At 41.2% G+C, this 19145-nt stretch overlaps 1 protein-coding gene across 5 annotated transcripts in view; it reads right to left on the bottom strand.

Annotated features, from left to right (window-relative positions):
* LOC140462260 (nuclear receptor coactivator 7-like) overlaps positions 1-19145 on the bottom strand; it is a 116062-nt gene that overhangs the window by 96585 nt on the left and 332 nt on the right. For all 5 annotated transcript variants that reach the window (XM_072555989.1, XM_072555988.1, XM_072555992.1 and 2 more), the window contains exon 2: positions 5580-5699. The gene's annotated coding sequence lies outside the window, so the exon portion shown is untranslated. The remainder of the gene's footprint in view (positions 1-5579; positions 5700-19145) is intronic.

Below are 19145 nucleotides of genomic sequence, written 5' to 3'. Positions count from 1 at the left end.
AAACCATCGTTCCACGTCGACCCTGTCCAATTCCATAAGAATCCTTGGAAAGTGAAGGTGGTGTTTGGTATGCTTTCCTTTATTGGTCAGAATATTGAGTTGGGAGGTCATGTTGCAGCTGTACAGGACATTGGTTAGGCCACTGTTGGATTATTGCGTGCAATTCTGGTCTCCTTCCCATGGGAAAGATGTTGTGAAACTTGAAAGGGTTCAGAAAAGATTTACAAGGATGTTGCCAGGGTTGGAGAATTTGAGCTATAGGGAGAGTCTGAACAGGCTGGGGCTGTTTTCCCTGGAGCGTCAGAGGATGAGAGGTGACCTTATAGAGGTTTACAAAATTATGAGGGGTATGGATAGGGTAAATAGGCTAAGTTTTTTCCCTGGGGTCAGGGAGTCCAGAACTAGACAGCATAGGTTTAAGGTGAGAGGGGAAAGATATAAAAGAGACCTACACGGCAACATTTTCACACAGAGGGTGGTACATGTATGTAATAAGCTGCCAGAGAAAGTGGTGGAGGCTGATACAATTGCAAATTTAAGAGGTATTTGGATGGGCATATGCATAGGAAGAGTTTGGAGGGATATGGCCGGGTGCTGGCAGGTGGGACTTGATTGTGTTGGGATATCTGGTCAGCATGGATGGGTTAGACTGAAGGGTCTGTTTCCATGCTGTACATCTCTATGACTCTATGAACATCTGCAATTGTTCCTCAACTATCTTTGCTGCTAAACTCCTTTCCCAGTCCACCCTACCCAACTTCCAAGTATTATTGAATGAAATAATCTACAATACAGAAGGAGGCCATTTTACCTATTATGTATGCACTGGCTCCCAAAAGAGGTACCCTTTCACCAGCCCTATCTCCATAGTCCTCTAAATTCATCACTTTCAAATTTATATCCAGCTCTCTGTTGACAGCTCGTATAGAGCACATTCTCCCAGATAGCACATTCCAAATCCTTATAACTTTCTAGATAAAGAAGGTTCTCATCTCATTCCTAGATTCCTTGCTGACAATCTTCAAATTGTGACCTCCAGTTTCTGACATTTCAACTAATGGGAGAATATCCTTCTCTAACTGTGCATTACTATTGAGCCTGTATTGTGACTCCATGTTTCTTTTACCAAAATACATTACCTCACATTTCGAATTTTGGTTTTGCAAAGCACATCTGGAAGAGAATGCAATGGTTTATGGCAAGCAGTTCTGGGATTCAGGACCCTCTGCTGTACGAGCTGTTGCCAGGAACACATACACACAGATAAACCAATTGCAGCCTGGAAGGCCATCAACCTGGTGAAAATTACACTTTGGTCTGGCCAAAACCTGCTGACTCTCCAGTGAAACAAGCTCTTGATGACTGTATGTTGCAGATTGGCACATTCCCTAGTCCAAGACTACTTACAGAGGGATGCTTTAAAGCTTGGGCAGCAGTTGCACGAGCATGAGTGGGAAAAAAAATCACTAAGGCCTAGCATCAGAACACTCTTCTGATGAAGAGTCACAGGACCAAAACATTAACACTGTTTTGTCTCCACAGATGCTGCCTGACCTGCTGAGTGTTTCCAGCAATTTCTGTTTTGTTTCTGATTTAAAGCATCCACAGTTCTTTCATTTTCACTCACTAAGGTCCTGCTGCCACAGGATAACAAGAGACTGGAAACTGCGTAAAATCTGTTAGGCTGAGTCTTTGACATGGAATCTGTACAGTAAATATAAGCTACAACACCATAGAGGGCCTCGTGCAGCAAAAGAAACCAATCTCAACTTCACTTCCCGTAAAGTCAACTTGAACTGTTATGCTTTGTAAAGTTTACGAATAAAGTATATTTTTGCAAAAACAATTATTTGACATGAACTGAGTACTGTAAATATACTCTGTAAATGGGAGTGCCATGTAATGCATTGAAATAAATGCATGCGCTGAACTTCATATATTGTTAAATATGAACTGCATCTTTACAAATTCTATGAATGAAGTACAATTTCATGAAAAGAAAGTTAGAAAGATCTGCAGTTGCTCTCTTTTAATATAGCACCCTCATCCCTGGAGGTTTGCTGATCACAGCTCCCAGTGGGACAATTAAAAGAGGACTATTCAAGATACATCGCGGTACATGGTTTTTAAACCAAAGCATTAACATTATAAAGCACCATGTTCTAACAATTGAACTAACTGGTCCCATGTCATGATGCATTACACACAAGTGAAGTATCATTAGTAAATTTCTTATTCAACTTTGCACGATCAAGTGACAAACAATTTTTTAAGTGTAATGTTGATGACAACAATGATTTATCAAGAGTGGGGTAACAGTGTTTGGAAATCAGCCAATCAACAAATAAGCCAGGTTTTTCATCAGATATGGTCAAACACACATGGGAAAATCAGAAAAATAAGACTGTCCAAAACTAACCCTTGCCACCCAATGCAAAAAAAAGTTGCCATAGTCTTTTCAGATCACAGGGCTGCTCTCTCACTACAGAGAGATGCCAGTGATCATTTAACATTAGGGTACCACACCTCAGGTGAGAGAGGGATTACGAAGGAGCGTTCTTCGGGACAACCTCAACCAGTGCAATTGAGTTCACATTTTTTGCATCACAAACCAGCTGCCCAGCCATTTCAGCTAACCAGCACACTAGATCAAATATGTTTATGTTAGCCAACAGTTCCAAGCAATGTCTGCTAGATTATAAATCAAAAGTCCTGAAATAGAATATTCAAAATAAGCATTTCTTTTAAACTTTCCCCCATGGCAAGATAAAGTTCTGTGACCCTTACTCAGTAACTCAATAAGCAGATGAGGATGGACTCTGTTGCTTGCGTGCTGTATCAATGAATCACAGCAAAGGGAAACTGGTACAATTAGCCAGAGGGAAGGGAGGGCTCCCGGGAGACTGGGATGGAAGGGAAGGGAACGAGGGTATTTGACAGGGTGCTCAGACAATGCTACTCAACACCTTTTCCTTCCTGTCTATCCATTCAATAAGATACTTCTGATTATTTAGTTTCCAGCTTTGAACTATTTGTAAACATGTCTTTGTAACAGTTGCATAGAACAGTCTAAGCCCCAACTGTAATATCCTATTGTACAGGGGATCCCCAGCTTCTGTCGCAGCACTACAGATTTCTTACAGAAACTCAGCACCCACAAACCAGTCAAACTGGGAACATTCCTCGTCACAATGGATATTTCAGCACTCTACACCAGCATCCCCCACAATGATTGCATTGCTGCAACAGCCTCAGTACTCAACACCAACAACTGCCAATCTCCAAACACCGTCCTACAACTCATCTGCTTTATCCTCGATCACAACGTCTTCACTTTTGACAACCAGTTCTTCATCCAGACACATGGAACAGCCATAGGGGCCAAATTTGCACCCCAATATGCCAACATTTTTATGCACAGGTTCAAACAAGACTTCTTCTCTATGCAGGATCTCCAACCAACACTATACACCAGGTACATTGATGACATTTTCTTCCTCAGGACCCATGGCGAGGAGTCACTGATAAAACTACACAGTGACATCAACAAGTTTCATCCCACCATCAAACTCACAATGGACTACTCTCGACTATCTGCCTCATTCTTGGACATCTGCATCTGCATCAAGGATGGCCACCTCAGCACCACACTCTACCACAAACCCACAGACAACCTCACAATGCTACACTTCTCCTGCTTCCACCCAAAAAATATTAAAACATCCATCCCCTATGGACAGGCCCTACGCGTACACCGGATCTGCTCAGATGAGGAGGAACGTGACAGGCACCTGGAAGTACTCAGAGATGCCCTCACAAGAACGGGGTACGATGCCCAACTCATCGACTGCCAGTTCCGACATGCCACAGACCTCCTCAGGAGACATTCACGTGCTGCAACTGACAGGGTACACTTCATTGTTCAGTACTTCCCAGGAACTGAAAAACTACACCATGTTCTTCGTGACCTGCAAAACATTTCAATGAGGATGAGCAGCTCATCAAGACCTTCCCCAGTCCTCCACTGCTTGCCTTTAAACAACCGCCAAACCTCAAACAAATCATGGTTCATAGCAAGCTGCACGGCTTTCAGGACAACTCCATACAACCCTGTCACGGTAGAAGCTGCAAGACCTGTCAGAGTGTGGACATAGATACCACCATTACACATGGGGACACCTCCCACCTTGTACGTGGCAGGTACTCATGTGACTCAGCCAACGTTGTCTATCTTATACGTTGCAGGCAAGGATACCCTGAGGCATTGTACATTGGGGAAACTGAGTAAAGGCTACAGCAACAGAATAATGGGCACCGCACAACATTCAACAGACAGGAGTGTTCCCTCCCAGTTGGGGAACACTTCAGCGGTCCAGGACATTCGACCTCGGACCTTCGGATGACCATCCTCCAAGGCAGACTTTGGGACAGGCAACAGCGAAAAGTGGTCGAGCAGAGGCTGATTGCTACATTCAGTACCCAGAGGGAGGGCCTCAACTGGGACCTTGGGTTCATGTCACATTTCAGGTGACCACCATTGCACTATACACACACACAGTTACTCCTATACACATACATACATAAGAACACACACATACACAGAAACGCACATAGACACTCATACAAACCCTTACAGACACACACATCCCCACACTCAGACATGCATCCTCTCAGAGACTTTGACCACTCTACACTCATGCACACACATATACACTCTGTCTCACAGACACTCACAACCCCCCACCCCAGACACGCACACACACTCCCACACGCACCCCCTCACAGACTTAAGACACGCTACACACACTACACACACATATACACTCTCTCTCACACTCACAACCCCCAACCCAGACAGACACACATACACAGACAAAGACCCACATGCACACATATATTTTGTGGGGTGAATTTGTACTTGCAGAGTTACATTGTACTTTACTCAAAAACTGCATGAATTCATGTAAAATTCTGTTATCTCACTTCTTAGATTAGAATCAATCTAAACATCATGGTATAGACAGAGAACACAGGGGGCTAACACCTCCAACATATTATCTAGCTAATACCCATTGTTACAGCTAACTGAGAATGCAACTGTTTTTTTTTAAAAAGTTTTGTGATTTACACATGAAAGAAGTGAAATGATCATGGTATTCAAACAGATGAAAGACTCAACAGACAATCAAGGTATTTTTTAATGTATAATTTCAGTTACATCACACTGTAAATTTTTGCTATAAATTCTGTCCTCTACTATCACCTGATGAAGGAGTAGTGCTCCGAAAGCTAGTGTGCTTCCAATTAAACCTGTTGGACTATAACCTTGTGTTGTGTAATTTTTAACTTTAAAACAACCACTCCCTCAAATGAATAGCCTCCTGTACCAAGGCGCTGCAGTCAGTTTGCTCATCCTCCCTGCAGCCCCCAGTCATCTGCATACTTTGCAAGAATCTTATAAAACCTAACAATTGCTGTGCCCAGGGTTGCTCAATGTTAATCCCATGGGTCCTCATACCTGCCTCATCTGTAATCACACCCTCCTGTCCCTGCTTACAGACTGATTCTGAAATACTTACTCAGAGAGGTACAACCACGCTCTGGAACAAAGTGCTCTGGTAACACTCCCTTTCCCTGATGTGGCGCAATGTCTGCAGCTCAGATTCCAACTCCTCAACGCTAATCCAATGTTCCTCGAGCTGCAAACAAAAACATTCTTTTTTTTATTGCGAGTAGAATGGAATTCAAAAGTAGTATATTCAGTTATGCAGGTATTACTAAGACTACATCTGGAGTATTGTGTACAGTACAATATAGGATACATATAGAGCTCAAGCAGTTCAGAGATGGTTCACTAAACTAATAACTGGGATGGATAGGGTGTCCAATGTAGAAAGATTGAAATAATAGAATCACGCAGTACAGGAGAGACTCTTTGGCCTATCAAGCTTGTACCTCTAAATCTACACTATTCTCAGTTCCCAACACATGGACAGGGTACTGCAATTAAGAAAAGCAGAAGGTGTCTTTATTGAAAACTAATCGTGAGAGGCTTTGACAGGGCAGGTGTAGAATAGGTGCTTCCCCTTATGGCAAACCCTGATCTAGAGGTCATGTTTGAAAATAAGGGTCACTCATTTAAGACAGAAATTAGGCAAACTTTTTTCTCTGGATGTTTCAAAGTCTTGGGACACCCTTTTTCAAAAAGTGATGGAAGCAATCTTTGAATATTTTTAAGGTGAAGGTAAATAGATTCTTAATAAGGGGATGGTGGAGTGAAAGATTATCATGGCTATACGGGAATATAGAGTAATCATATTAACTATGATCTTACTGAATGGCTAAGCACGCTTGAGACCGAGTGCCCTACTGATTTTTATTTATATACTGCAGTTGAAGAAGGTAATGCACCACTACTTTAAAGGACAACAAAAGATGAATAAAAATTGGTCTTACAAACAATGTTTAAGACTGAAGAAATGTAAAAGCTCTACAAGAAACATCTATTACAATTTCCTTTTCTGCAAGGCTGAAAAGGATTCATAACTTCTCGGCTAAGTCAGTTCTTAATTCAGTTTTCAATCGAATGCTTTAAGGTAGCTTTTAAAGTCAGCATTGCAAAAATGAACTTTGAACCAAGACTTGTAATTATACCAATGGCAAATTATCAAAACACCAGCTAACCAGCAGTTCCAATTTCTCAATGACTATCTTTCCCCAGCACAGACAAATCATTTCTCTCTAATATCTCTGAAATCACTAATAAAACTCAGCAATTCAGAAATTTCTCAGAAATTGATCCATTTCCATATAAAGTCAGCTCAGGTTAATAATTCGCTTTCAGAATTCTCAGACTGAACTGCTTAAGTCTACCAATTAACTCTAAAATACAGAGCTAAACCAATCTTATTTCTACCTATAAGTTAAAGTAATATATACAAGGACAGCAAGACAAAAGCTTCTATTTTTTGGTAGAACTAAGATTATAACAACGCTTGAGTCTTTTGACTAAACTCAAAACTAAATCAATCAGCTTTTAATCAAAATGTTCATTAATCACATTTCTGGGACATCAAGCAACATTATTAACTTTTTTTTGCCAAATGGAGAGGACTGTTTCATTTAAGTTTGTTCTATACCTTTTTGAGGGGTTGGTGAGCACGATAGTCAATACTGGATAAATGCAATAAAATGCATAATAATATAAACAAACTTGCAGAATCAGCAAATAATATGCAAAGAGAGACAAATGGCTCGACCAGATCTGGTCTTAACCAATGAGAGAGGATTAATTACAGACCTCATAATGAAAGTGGTCCTGGGTAGCAGCCACCATAATGTGGTTGAAAGTTATATACAGTTTAAGGGCAAGGAGTTTTGGATACTGTTGGGGGAGGTAACCATACAGGGGAATCCGTGGTAGCCAACTTCATCACATCATGGATGTGTCTGCAGCACAAGAGGGGAGGAAAAAGAATGGCAGTGGCAGGAGTTTCAATCATAAGGGGAACAGATAGGCATTTCTGATGCCGCAAAAGAGACTCCACGATGGTACGTTGCCTCCCTGGTGCCAGCAAAGAAGTTACTGAATGGCTGCAGGACCCTCTGAAGTGGGAGGGTAAAAAGATAGAAATCATGGTACATATTGGTACCAAGAATGTAAGCAGAAAAAGGTGATGAAGTTCTGAAAGCAGAACATAGGGAGCTAGGGGAAGTAGACTAAACAGAATCTAAAAGATAGTAATCACTGGATTACTTTCAATGCCACATGTAAGTGAGTATAAAACCAGAATGTATGGCTGGAGAGATGCTGCAGGAGGGATGGCTTTAGATTTCTGAGATTTTGGGGGCAGTGGGACATGTACAAGGCAGACAAGATGGACTTGAGCCAGAATGGGACCAGCATCCTTGGAGGGAGGTTTGCTGGTGCAGTTAGGAAAGGTTTAGACTTACCCTTAGATCCAGACAGAATGTTCAGCAGGGGAAGTTGAATAGCCAAAATTAGATGAGGCAGCAATTGAGTCACGATAGGCCAGTTAAGTGACAAAGTGAGTTTGGCAAGGTTTTGATAGAATTTATTTTAATGCAAGGAGTCTGATGAACAAGGCAGATGAGTTGGGGACACAAGTTAAACCATGAGAGTATGATGTCATTGCTATCAGAGACATAGTTCAAAGGGGTAGGGTTGGTAGCTCAACAGTCTAAGATATGGGGTCTTCAGGCAAGACAGGAGATTAAAAGAGGTGGTGTCACAGTTTTGATCAGGGAATCCAATATAGTTTTAAAGAGGAATGACATCTTAGAAGGCTCGTCAAATAAAGCTATATGTAGAACTCTGTTGGGAGTGTACTATAGGTCCCCCAATAGACCAGAGAAATAAAGCAGCAGATATGTAGGGCAAATTTCAGGAAAAGATAGTGTGAAAGGAGCAGAATTACTATAATAAATCCTGGAAAGCTTTATAACTCCTCTAAGGGAGGGGTGATCCTGGATTTAATTTTATATAACGAAAGTGAGCATGTGATTGAGGGATCAGTGAGGGAGCATTTTGCAGACAGTCATCATAACTCCACATTGAAAGTTATTATGGAAAAGGAGAAAATGGACCTGAAATGAAAGGTCTAAATGGGGGTGGGGGTGGGGGTGGGGTCGTGGGGAAGACTAATTTTGATAAGATCAGGTACAATTTGGCAGACTGGACCGGAAGCAGACACCTTAGAGAAAATCTCTCTCAGAATAGTAGAATGCACTCAAGAATGAAATATGGACAGTACAGGGCCAAAATGGCCCAATAAAGAAAAAGCGTGGGAGCCATTAAATCTCGTGAATCTTAGATAGACCAATGTAGAGATTGACTGAAGAGAAAAAGGGAAGCTTAAGACTGATACTGAGCGCTCAAAACAGCAGAAACTGTGCATGAGTATAGAATGCGCAAAAGTGAACTGAAAAAGGATATTACGGGAGCTGAAAGGACATTGAACGGGATCCCACATGGGAAACTGATAGCAAAGATAACAGGCCATGGAATCCAAGGAAATTTGGCAAATTGGATCCACAATTAGCTGACTGGCAAGATGTACAGGATGATGGTTGATTAGTGGATTTCAGACTGGAAGTCTATGTACAGTGGGATCTAACAGGGATCAGTTTTGGGGTTCTTGCTGTTTGCAGTTTATATAAATGATTTAGACTTGAATGTTGGCAGATTGATCAGAAGTTTGCATTTGATATAAAAACTGGTAGGATGGTAAATAGTGAGGAGAATAGCCTTAGATTACAGAAGTATGTAGGCAGGCTGGTCGGATGTGCTGATCAGTAGCAAATAGAATTCAATCTGGATAAATGTGAGGAACGCACTTGAGCAGGAAAATCAAGGCAAGAGAATACATGAAGAACGGTATGAAACTGGGAAGCACCAGACATAGAGGGACTTTGATGTGCAAGTCATTGAAGGTATCAGGTCAGGTGGATAAAGTGGTTAAACCAGCATATAGTATACTTGCCCTTATTCGCTGATGCATAGACTTTAAGAGCAGAGAGATTATGCTGGAACTATATAAAATGTTGGTTTGACAAAAGATGCAGTTTTGGAAGTGACATTATTGGAGGGATTTAACTATACTGGAGAGAGTGCAGAGTGATTTACCAAGATGTTGTCTAGGCTGAACAGTTTCAATTATATAAAGAAATTGGACTGACTGGGGTTGTTTTAGTCATTGTGGACTCCTAGTTAGGAGGACAGATAGGAGGTTCTGTGGGAACGAGAGAGACTCACGGTTGGTGTGTTGCCTCCCAAAAGCCAGGGTTCGTGATGTCTCAGATTGTGTTTTCAGGATCCTTGAGGGGGTGGGGGTGCAGCCCCAAGATGTGGTCCACATTGGTAGGAAGAGGGTTGGGGGGTTTAAGGGAGAAATTCAGGGAACTAGGGTAGAAGCTTAGTGCTAAAACAGACAGAGTTGTTATCTTTAGTTTGTTGTCTGTTCCACATGCTAGTGAGGCAAGGAATAGGGAGACAGAGAAGTTGAACACGTGGCTTCAGGGATGATGCAGGAGGGCGAGTTTTGGATACCTAGATAATTGCGGCTCATTCTGGGGTAGGTGGACCCGCTGCAAACAGGATGGTCTACATGTGAACCAGAGGGGTATCAATAACCTGCCAGGGACAGGTTCTGGGATTTAGATATTTCACTAAGAACTGAAAAGATGGTAAAATGGGGGTGGAGGTGTGACATTGTTAGTTAAGGATAGTATTACGGTGGCAAAAAGGACGTTTGAGGACTTGTCTACTGAGGTAGTATAGGCTGAGGTTAGAAACAAGAAAGGAGAGGTCACTCTGTTCGGAGTTTTCTATAGGCCTCCGAATACTGCCAGAGATGTAGAGGAAAGCATAGCAAAGATAATTCTGGTTTGGAACAAGAGTAACTAGGTAGCTGTTATGAGGGACTTTAACTTTCCAAATATTGCTGGAAATACTATAGTTAGGGTACTTTAGGATGGGTCAGCTTTTGTCCAAATGTACAGGAGGGTTTCCTGACAGTATGTAGACAAGCCAACAACGGGCAAGGCCACATTGGATTTAGGACTGGATAATGAACCTGGGCAGGTAGTAGATTTAGAGGTAGGTGAGCACTTTGGTGATAGTGACCATAATTCAGTTATGTTTACTTTAGCGATGGAAAGGGATAGGTATATAATGCAGGGCAAGAGTTATTGCTGGGGGGGGGGGGGGGGCAGGCAATTATGATGCGATTAGGCAAGATTTAGGATGCGTGGGAGGGGAAGGAAACTACAGGGGATGAGCACAATTGAAATGTGGAGCTTGTTCAAGGAACAGATACTGCCTGTCCTTGTTAAGTATATACCAGTCAGGCAGGGAGGAAGTGGTCAAGCGAGGGAGTTGTGGTTTACTTGTCAAGAGGAAGGTGGCGGCTTATGTTCGGATGAAACGTGAAAGCTCAGTTAGGTCGCTTGAGTGTTACAATTTAGCCAGGCAAGACCAAATGAGCGAGGTAAGAAGAGCTAGGTGAGGACATGAGAAGTCGTTGACAGATAGGATCAAGCAAAACCGTAAACCTTTCTATAGTTTTATCTGGAATAAAAGAATGACTAAAGCTTAGGGCCAACCAAGGATAGTAGTGGAAAGTTGTGCATGGAGTCCAAGGAGATAGGGGAAGCGATAAGTGAATATTTTTTGCCAGTATTCACACAGAAATGTTGTCGAGAATACTGAGATACAGGCTACTAGACTAGATGGGATTGAGGTTCACAAGGAGGTGGTGTTAGCAACTCTGGAAAGTGTAAAAATAGATAAGTCCCCTGGGCTAGATGGGGTTTATGCTAGGATTCTCTAGGAAGCTAGGGAGGAGACTGCAGAGCCTTTGGCTTTAAACTTTATGTCATCATCACTACAGGAATAGCACCAGAAGATTGGAGGCTAGCAAATGTTGTCCCTTGTTCAAGAAGGGGAGAAGAGACAACCCTGGTAACTATACACCAATAAACCTTACTTCGGTTGTGGGGAAAGTGTTGGAAAAGGTGATAAGAGAAAGAATTTATAAGCATGTAGAAAAGAATTAGTTGATTAGGGATGGTTGCTCGTGCCTCACAACCTTATTGAGTTCTTTGATAAGCTGACCAAACAGGTGGATGAGGTGTATATGGATTTCAGTAAGGCATTTGATAAGGCTCCCCACGGTAGGCTATTGCACAAAATACATTGACCTGGGATTGAGGGTGAATTAGCCGTTTGGATCAGAAATTGGCAAGCTGAAATAAGACAGTGGTGGTGGTTGATGGGAAATGTTCATCCTGAAGTTTAGTTACTAGTGGGGTGCTGCAAGGATCTTTTTAGGTCCACTGTTGTTTGTCATTTATATAAATGACCTAGATGAAGGCATAGAAGGAACGATTACTAAGTTTGCGGATGACACTAAGGTCAATTGAGCTGTGGATAGTGACGAAGGATGTTGTAGAGACACAGAGACATAGATAAGCTGCAGAGATGGGCTGAGAGGTGGCAAATGGAGTTTAATGTGGAAAAGTGGGGAGGTGATACACTTTGGAAGGAGCAACAGGAATAAAGAGTACTAGGCTAATAGTAAGATTCTTAGTAGTGTAGATGAGCAGAGAGATTTTGGTGTCCATGTACATAGATTCCTGAAAGTCACCACCCAGGTTGATAGGGTTTGCTTTTAATGGTAGAGGGATTGAGTTTTGGAGCCATGAGGTCATGTTGCAGCTGTACAAAACTCTGCTGCGGCCGCACTTGGTGTATTGCATACAGTTCTGGTCACCGTCTTATCGGAAGGTTATGGAAGCTTTGGAACGGGTTCACAGGAGATTTACTAGGATATTGCCTGGTATGGAGGGAAGGTCGTTTAGGAAAGGCTGAGGGACCAGAAGCTGTTTTCGTTGGAGAGAATGTGGTTGAGAGGTGACTTAATTGAGACATATAAAATAATCAGAGGTTTAGATAGGGTGGACAGTGAGTGCCATTTGAAAGAACTAGCCATTTGGATACAGAACTGGCTCAAAAGTAGAAGACAGAGGGTGGTGGTGGAGGGTTGTTTCTCAGACTGGAGGCCTGTGACCAGTGGAATGCCACAAGGGTTGGTGCTGGGTCCATTACTTTTCGTCATTTACATAAATGATTTGGATGTGAGCTTAAGAAGTACAGTTAGTAAGTTTGCAGATGACACCAAAATTGGAGGTGTAGTGACAGCAAAGAAGGTTACCTCATATTGCAACAGGATCTTGATCACATGGGCCAATGGGCTGAGAAGTTGCAGTTGGAGTTTAATTTAGATAAATGCAAGGTGCTACATTTTGGGAAAGCAAATCTTAGCAGGATTTATACACTTAATGGTAAGGTCCTAGGGAGTGTTGCTGAACAAAGAGACCTTGGAGCACAGGTTCATAGTTCATTGAAGGGGGAGTCACAGGTAGATAGGACAGTGAAGGTGACATTTGGTATGCTTTCCTTTATTGGTCAGAGTTTGGAGTACAGGAGTTGGGAGGTCATGTTGCGGCTGTACAGGACATTGGTTAGGCCACTGTTGAAATATTACGTGCAATTCTATCAGAAAGATGTTATGAAACTTGATAGGGTTCAGAAAAAAATTACAAGGATGTTACCAGGGTTGGAGGATTTGAGCTATAGGAAAGAGGTTGAATAGGCTAGGGCTGTTTTCCCTGGAACGTTGGAGGCTGAGGGGTGACCTTATAGAGGTTTATAAAATCATGCGCGGCATGGATAGGATAAATAGACAAAGTCTTTTCCTTGGGTGGGGGAGTCTAGAACTACATGGCAATAGGTTAGGGTTAGAAGGGAAAAATATAAAAGAGACCTAATGGGCAACGTTTTCATGCAGAGGGCAGTACATGCATGGAATGAGCTGCCAGAGGAAATAGTGGAGGCTAGTACAACGGCAACATTTAAAAAGGCATCTGGATGGATACATAAATAGGAAGGGTTTGGAGGGATATGGGCCAGGTACTGCCAGGTGGGACTAGATTGGATTGAGATATCTGGTCGGCATGGACAAGTTGGACCGAAGGGTCTGTTTTCATGTTATACATCTCTAATTGGTGAGACTGAATCTAGGGTACTGCATACAGTACAAGTCACTGTACTTCCAAAAGGATGTTAATGCATTGGGACCAATTCAGAGGTGGTTTATTTCATTAACATGGTTTATTTCACTCTATGGCGAGCTTATTAACATGAATGAATGAACCCAATACTGTACCAAGACAGGACAGGCTGGGCATGTATCTTTTAGAGTTTAGAAGAATTAGAGGTAACTTCATTGAAACATACAAAATTCTGAGGGGACTTAATCAGATGAATATCAAAAGGATATTTCTTTTTGTGGGAGAATCTAAAATTAGGGATCAATGTTTAAAAATGAGGGGGTTGCCCATTGAAGACAGATCAGAGGAAATATATTTTTCTGCAGAGAATTAAGAGTCTCTTGAAGTCTCTTTTTCAACAGACAGTGAATGCAGAACCTTTAAATATTTTTAAGGCAGTGGTAGATAGACTCTTGATTACCAAGGGGAGAAACAATTATCAGGGATATGCAGGAATGTAGAGTTGAGGTTAAAATTGGATCAGTCATGATCCTATTTAATAGGAGAGCTAGGTCAAAGGGCCAAGTGGCTTACCCTTGTTCCTTGTTCAGCTTGTGCACTTGATGGGAAAAATAGGATGGCTGACTTGGTGAAAGGATAGATCAGATAGAAAACCAAAGGGAGGTTTGAAGTACAGCCATGAATCAAGCAAATCAGCACCTGGGATTATTTCTAGACACATTAAAATTGTGAAGCAGAAAACTTGCACCTGACCTATAATAAATACTGGCTACACTGAATTGAAGTATGTGTACAGCTCTGGCCACTGCGTTATAAAAAATATACAGAAACATTGGGGAAAGTGCAGAGATTGACAAGTTCGATATCAAGTATATTTGGGTATTAAAATTAGGAAAGGATGAATAAGCTGGGTCTCATTTCTCTTGAGAAAAGTTGATGGATGTTCTCTGAAATAGGAGTCTCTGCCTTTATCAAAACCTTCCATAATTTCAATGTTTCCATTTGTAGAAAAAAAAATATAGCTAGATGCCATCAATACAAGATATTTATTGAGAAATCCAAGAAGAAATTCAGAAGAAACTGGGAGTTGATGATGAAGAAGGTCAAGAAGCTATGCAGGAGAAAAGAACACATAGTTGCCATGGCAGATTTAAGATGGTTTATGTGCAGCACAAAAACCAGCCTGGACTGGCATGTTGAAATAGCCTACTTCTGTGTTGTAGATCTTATGCATGTAATCTTACATAATCCAAATTGATGGGAATTTAAAACAAATCCTCATTACAGGAAGTGGCAATACCCAAGGGAATCTGGATGTCCTTGTTCACAAATCACTAAAAGCCAATACACAAGTGTAACAAGCAATTAAGAAGGCAAATAATATGCTGTTCATTATTGCTACAGAATTTGAGTACAGGAGTAAAGAAATCTTGCCCCAACAGTCCAGAGCCTTGGTGACAGTATATCTGATATAGTGTGTATGGTTTTGGTCTCCTTCCTAAGGAAGGATTATACTTAGAGTCACAGAGATGTACAGCACGTAAATAGACTCTTCAGTCCAACTCATCCATGTCAACCAGATATCCCAAATTAATCTAATCCCATTTGACTCATATCCCTCTAAACCCTTCCTATTCATATACCTTGAAAAATTAATTAAATTTCTTAGACATGCGCCTTCCCTTACAAAGCCATGCTAGCTATCCTTGAATAATCCTTGTCTCTCCAAGTGGAGATTAATTCTGCCTGCAGCACTTTTTCCAACAGTTTTCCTACCATAGTTGTTAGACTCATTGGCTGGTAAGTTCATGATTTAGCCCCATCATCCTTCCTGAATAAAGGTATTACATTATCAGTCCTCCAGTTCTCTGGCATAAGTTCTATGACGAGACAGGATTTGAAAATTAATATCAGAGTCCTTGCATTCTCGTCCCCTGCCTCTCAGCAGCCTGGGATTCATCTCATTAGAGCCTTGCAATTTATCCAATTTCAAGCCTGTTAAAACTACGAATGCCTCCCCCCTCAATATTAATTTGTTCAAGTATATTACAGTTCCTCTCCCTGACTTCTATACCTACATCATTCTCTGCTGTAAACACACATGTAAAGTCATTTAAAATTTTAGCTATGACCTCCAACTCCACACAGAGATTGGCACTTTGGTCCCCAATGGGCACTACTCCTTCCATAGTTACTCTCTTGCCTCTGATATATTTTTTTTAAATTGGGATTTTTCTTAGTGTTACTAGCTAGTAGTTTTTCACGACCCCTCTTCACTTTCCTAAGGTATTTTTTAAGGAATCCCTGCACTTTCTACAGTCCTCAGGGGCATCCTGTTTTGAGCCTTTGGTATCTACCATAAGTTTCCTTTCTTTTTCCTTATTGAATACTGTAAATCCCTTAATATCCACTGCTCTCTGAATATGCTGGCCTCACCTTCACCTTTACAGGAACATGTTGGCCCTACACCTTCACTAATTATTAACCTTTTGAAAGGTTCCCACTGCTCTGATGTGAATTTTCCTGCAAGTTGTTGCTCCCAGCCTACTTTGGCTAGATCCTGTCTTATTTCATTAAAACTGTCTTTCCTCCAACTCAGAACCTTTATTTTCTGTCCACCTTTGAACTCATCCACGGGTACCTTAAATCTTACTGAATTATGGTTACTATCATTGAAATGCTTCCCCACTGTCATATTTTCCACTAGCCTGGGTCTGTTGCCTAAAATTAGGTCTAGCACTCCTTTTCTTATAGGTTTTTCTATGTGGTGACTTAAAGAGTTCTCCTGGACCCCTCTAAGCCTTTCACATTGGTTTATTCCAGTTAATATAAGAAGTTGATATCCCCTATTATTACCCTGTTGTATTTACATCTCAGGAAAACAGTTGGGTAAGTAAATCTCTCTCCCTAACAGTGGGAGTCTCTAGTATGCTCCGAGTAAAGTAACTGCCCCCTTTCAGTTTTTAGATTCTACCTACATGGTCTCATTTGAGGAACCTATGATATCATCCCTCCTTACTGCAGTCATTAGACTCCTTAGTCAATACTTTCACACTATGTCCTCTTTTATATCCTACCCATCTTGCCCAGGGATACTATATACTAAACTGTCAATCCTGTTCCTCCTTCAACTGTCTTCATGATAACAACGAGACAATATCCTCAAACTTTAATTGAAATCCTCAACTCATCTACATTTATTGTAAAACCCATTGCATTAAAATAAATGCCATTCAGCCTACCCATACTCCCTTGTATTTTAATTACACTATATTCACACTGCCTTCTAGACTGACTTAGTTCTTCTCCTTTACTTCATTCCAAGATTAGATTCCCTACAATGTGGAAACAGGTCCTTCAGCCCAACAGGTCCACACCAACCTTCCGAACAGTAACCCACCCAGACCCATTTCCCTCTGGCTAATGCACTGAACATAATGGGCAATTTAGAATGGCCAATTCACCTGACTTGCACATCTTTGGACTGTGGGAGGAAACTGGAGCACCCGAAGGAAACACATGCAGACACGGGAGAATGTGCAAACTCCACACAGATAGTCGCTCAAGGCTGAAATCAAACCTGGGCCCCTGGTGCTGAGAGGCAGCATTGCTAACCACTGAGCCACCGTGCCACCCTTGGCTGTGTATCATCCCCCAATGTACCTCTATTTCCAAGTTGGTGTTAAAACTCCAATCGCACTTGAGATCTTAGAGAAGATTTGTAGCTCAGGTTATCGGTTTGCTCGCTGAGCTGGTGGATTTGTTTTCAGATGTTTCGTCACTATGCTAGGTAACATCATCAGTAAGCCTCCAGTGAAGCATTGGTGTTCTGTCCCACCATGTGTCTTCAATTGTTGTGGTGGGTGATATCATTTCCAGTTCTGTTTCTGAGAAGTTGGTAAATGGGGTCCAAATCTATATGTTTGTTAATGGAGTTCCGGTTAGATTGTCAGGCCTCTAGGAATTCCCGCACGTGTATTCATTTGGCCTGTTCCAGGATGAATGCATTGTCCCAGTTCGAATCACATTAGCAAACCTCTCTGCAAGGATGTTTGTCTCATTCTGGTTCAGGTGCAAATCATCAGATTTGTACAGGTCCACCTTCCCCAGAAATGAACAAAGTGATCCAGGAATCTAAAGCATTCTCTTCTGCTCCAACACTTCAGCCACACACATCTGTTCTCTATGCATCTTCCTAAACTCATTAGTATTTGGCACCAGCAACAATCCAGAGATGACTACCTTTGTGGTTCTGCGTTTTATTAAACTTTTGAGCTGAACTTTCAGACTAGGTTTCAATAATTCACACTAGTGAGCCAAAAAGCAGTGTTTATCTGTCTGAATGGAAGTTTCTCACAATCTACAGCAATAATTTGATCTATGCCTAATTGAACTTTTGACTTTTAACAGATCAATACCAATAAAAAAGGTGACTCATTGGGAGAGATCATTCAGTCATGATCTGAAACTTAAAAATCCTTTCACTTTTAAATAAAATGCTGCACAGGTGGAGACCATGAATTGTATTGCCAGGCAAAATGGAACAGAGTGCTTTCAGATCATGTGGGAGTTGATCAACAATAAATCAACAGTAAGCATCACCTTGAGTTCAATACAAAAACAGCTGAATAATTGCCTTAACCAGTCAAGGAAAACACTGCACTACCATAAGATCTCAGCATTTTCAATCGAATAAATTTGTTGAAGAAAAGTCAAGTTAGTGATGTAACTAGGAGCAAACAAAATTCAGTTGAATGAATGCCTGTGATTTAGCTTGACATCAAAAGCAGAATAAGTTTCATGAACAAAATGAACAGGGTGTCTTCAGAATTTTGCCAAATGTCATCATTCTTCTGGATTTTCTTGCTGCATCCCCATTGTGTATATGGAAATTAATCAGGATAATTAAAAGAGCTGAATAAAACAGATTTTTTTAAAAAGAGCAGATTTTAGTAAATAAACTTATCCTTGCATTCTACATTTTAGTTCAACGTGAAATTTTGATCATCCCTATTTTGCACACGTTGCAATTTTCAAAACAAAATTTATACAGGTTTTGCATCACCTTATATAACGTGGAGTATGTACATGGACAATATTTCATAGACAAATAAACAGAATCTGTTTCGCTGCATTTGCTGTAAACTCATGGTTTGTTATCTTTGCAAGGTGCCAACATGTCACTCTAACATGACAAAATGCTACCATTTGTGGGCTAGTTGCAAATTGACGCGGTTAGTAAAATCACGCAGCCTACTGTCCAATACAGAAAAAAAATCAAAATCTAGATATAAAAACGCTTCCAAAACCAACCCTAAATAATAACATGAATTCGCTTCTGAACTCGTATGTCAGATCCCCTTACGATGATGGTTATAATATCAGAAATGCACATCCCTTCAATTTCATTAAATCCATTCATCTTAAAGAATACCATCAAAATCTGTTGAGCTTCACTGGAATTGACAGAGCTGATCAAACTTTCAGGAAGTGACACAACCTGTTTTCTTTTTTCACCCGCAAAAATACACCGGTAGGTTTACATGTTGCAG

This window comes from Chiloscyllium punctatum, chromosome 3, assembly GCF_047496795.1.
Source record: "Chiloscyllium punctatum isolate Juve2018m chromosome 3, sChiPun1.3, whole genome shotgun sequence".
NCBI lineage: Eukaryota > Metazoa > Chordata > Chondrichthyes > Orectolobiformes > Hemiscylliidae > Chiloscyllium > Chiloscyllium punctatum.
This window is presented reverse-complemented; position numbering and strand designations above follow the sequence as displayed.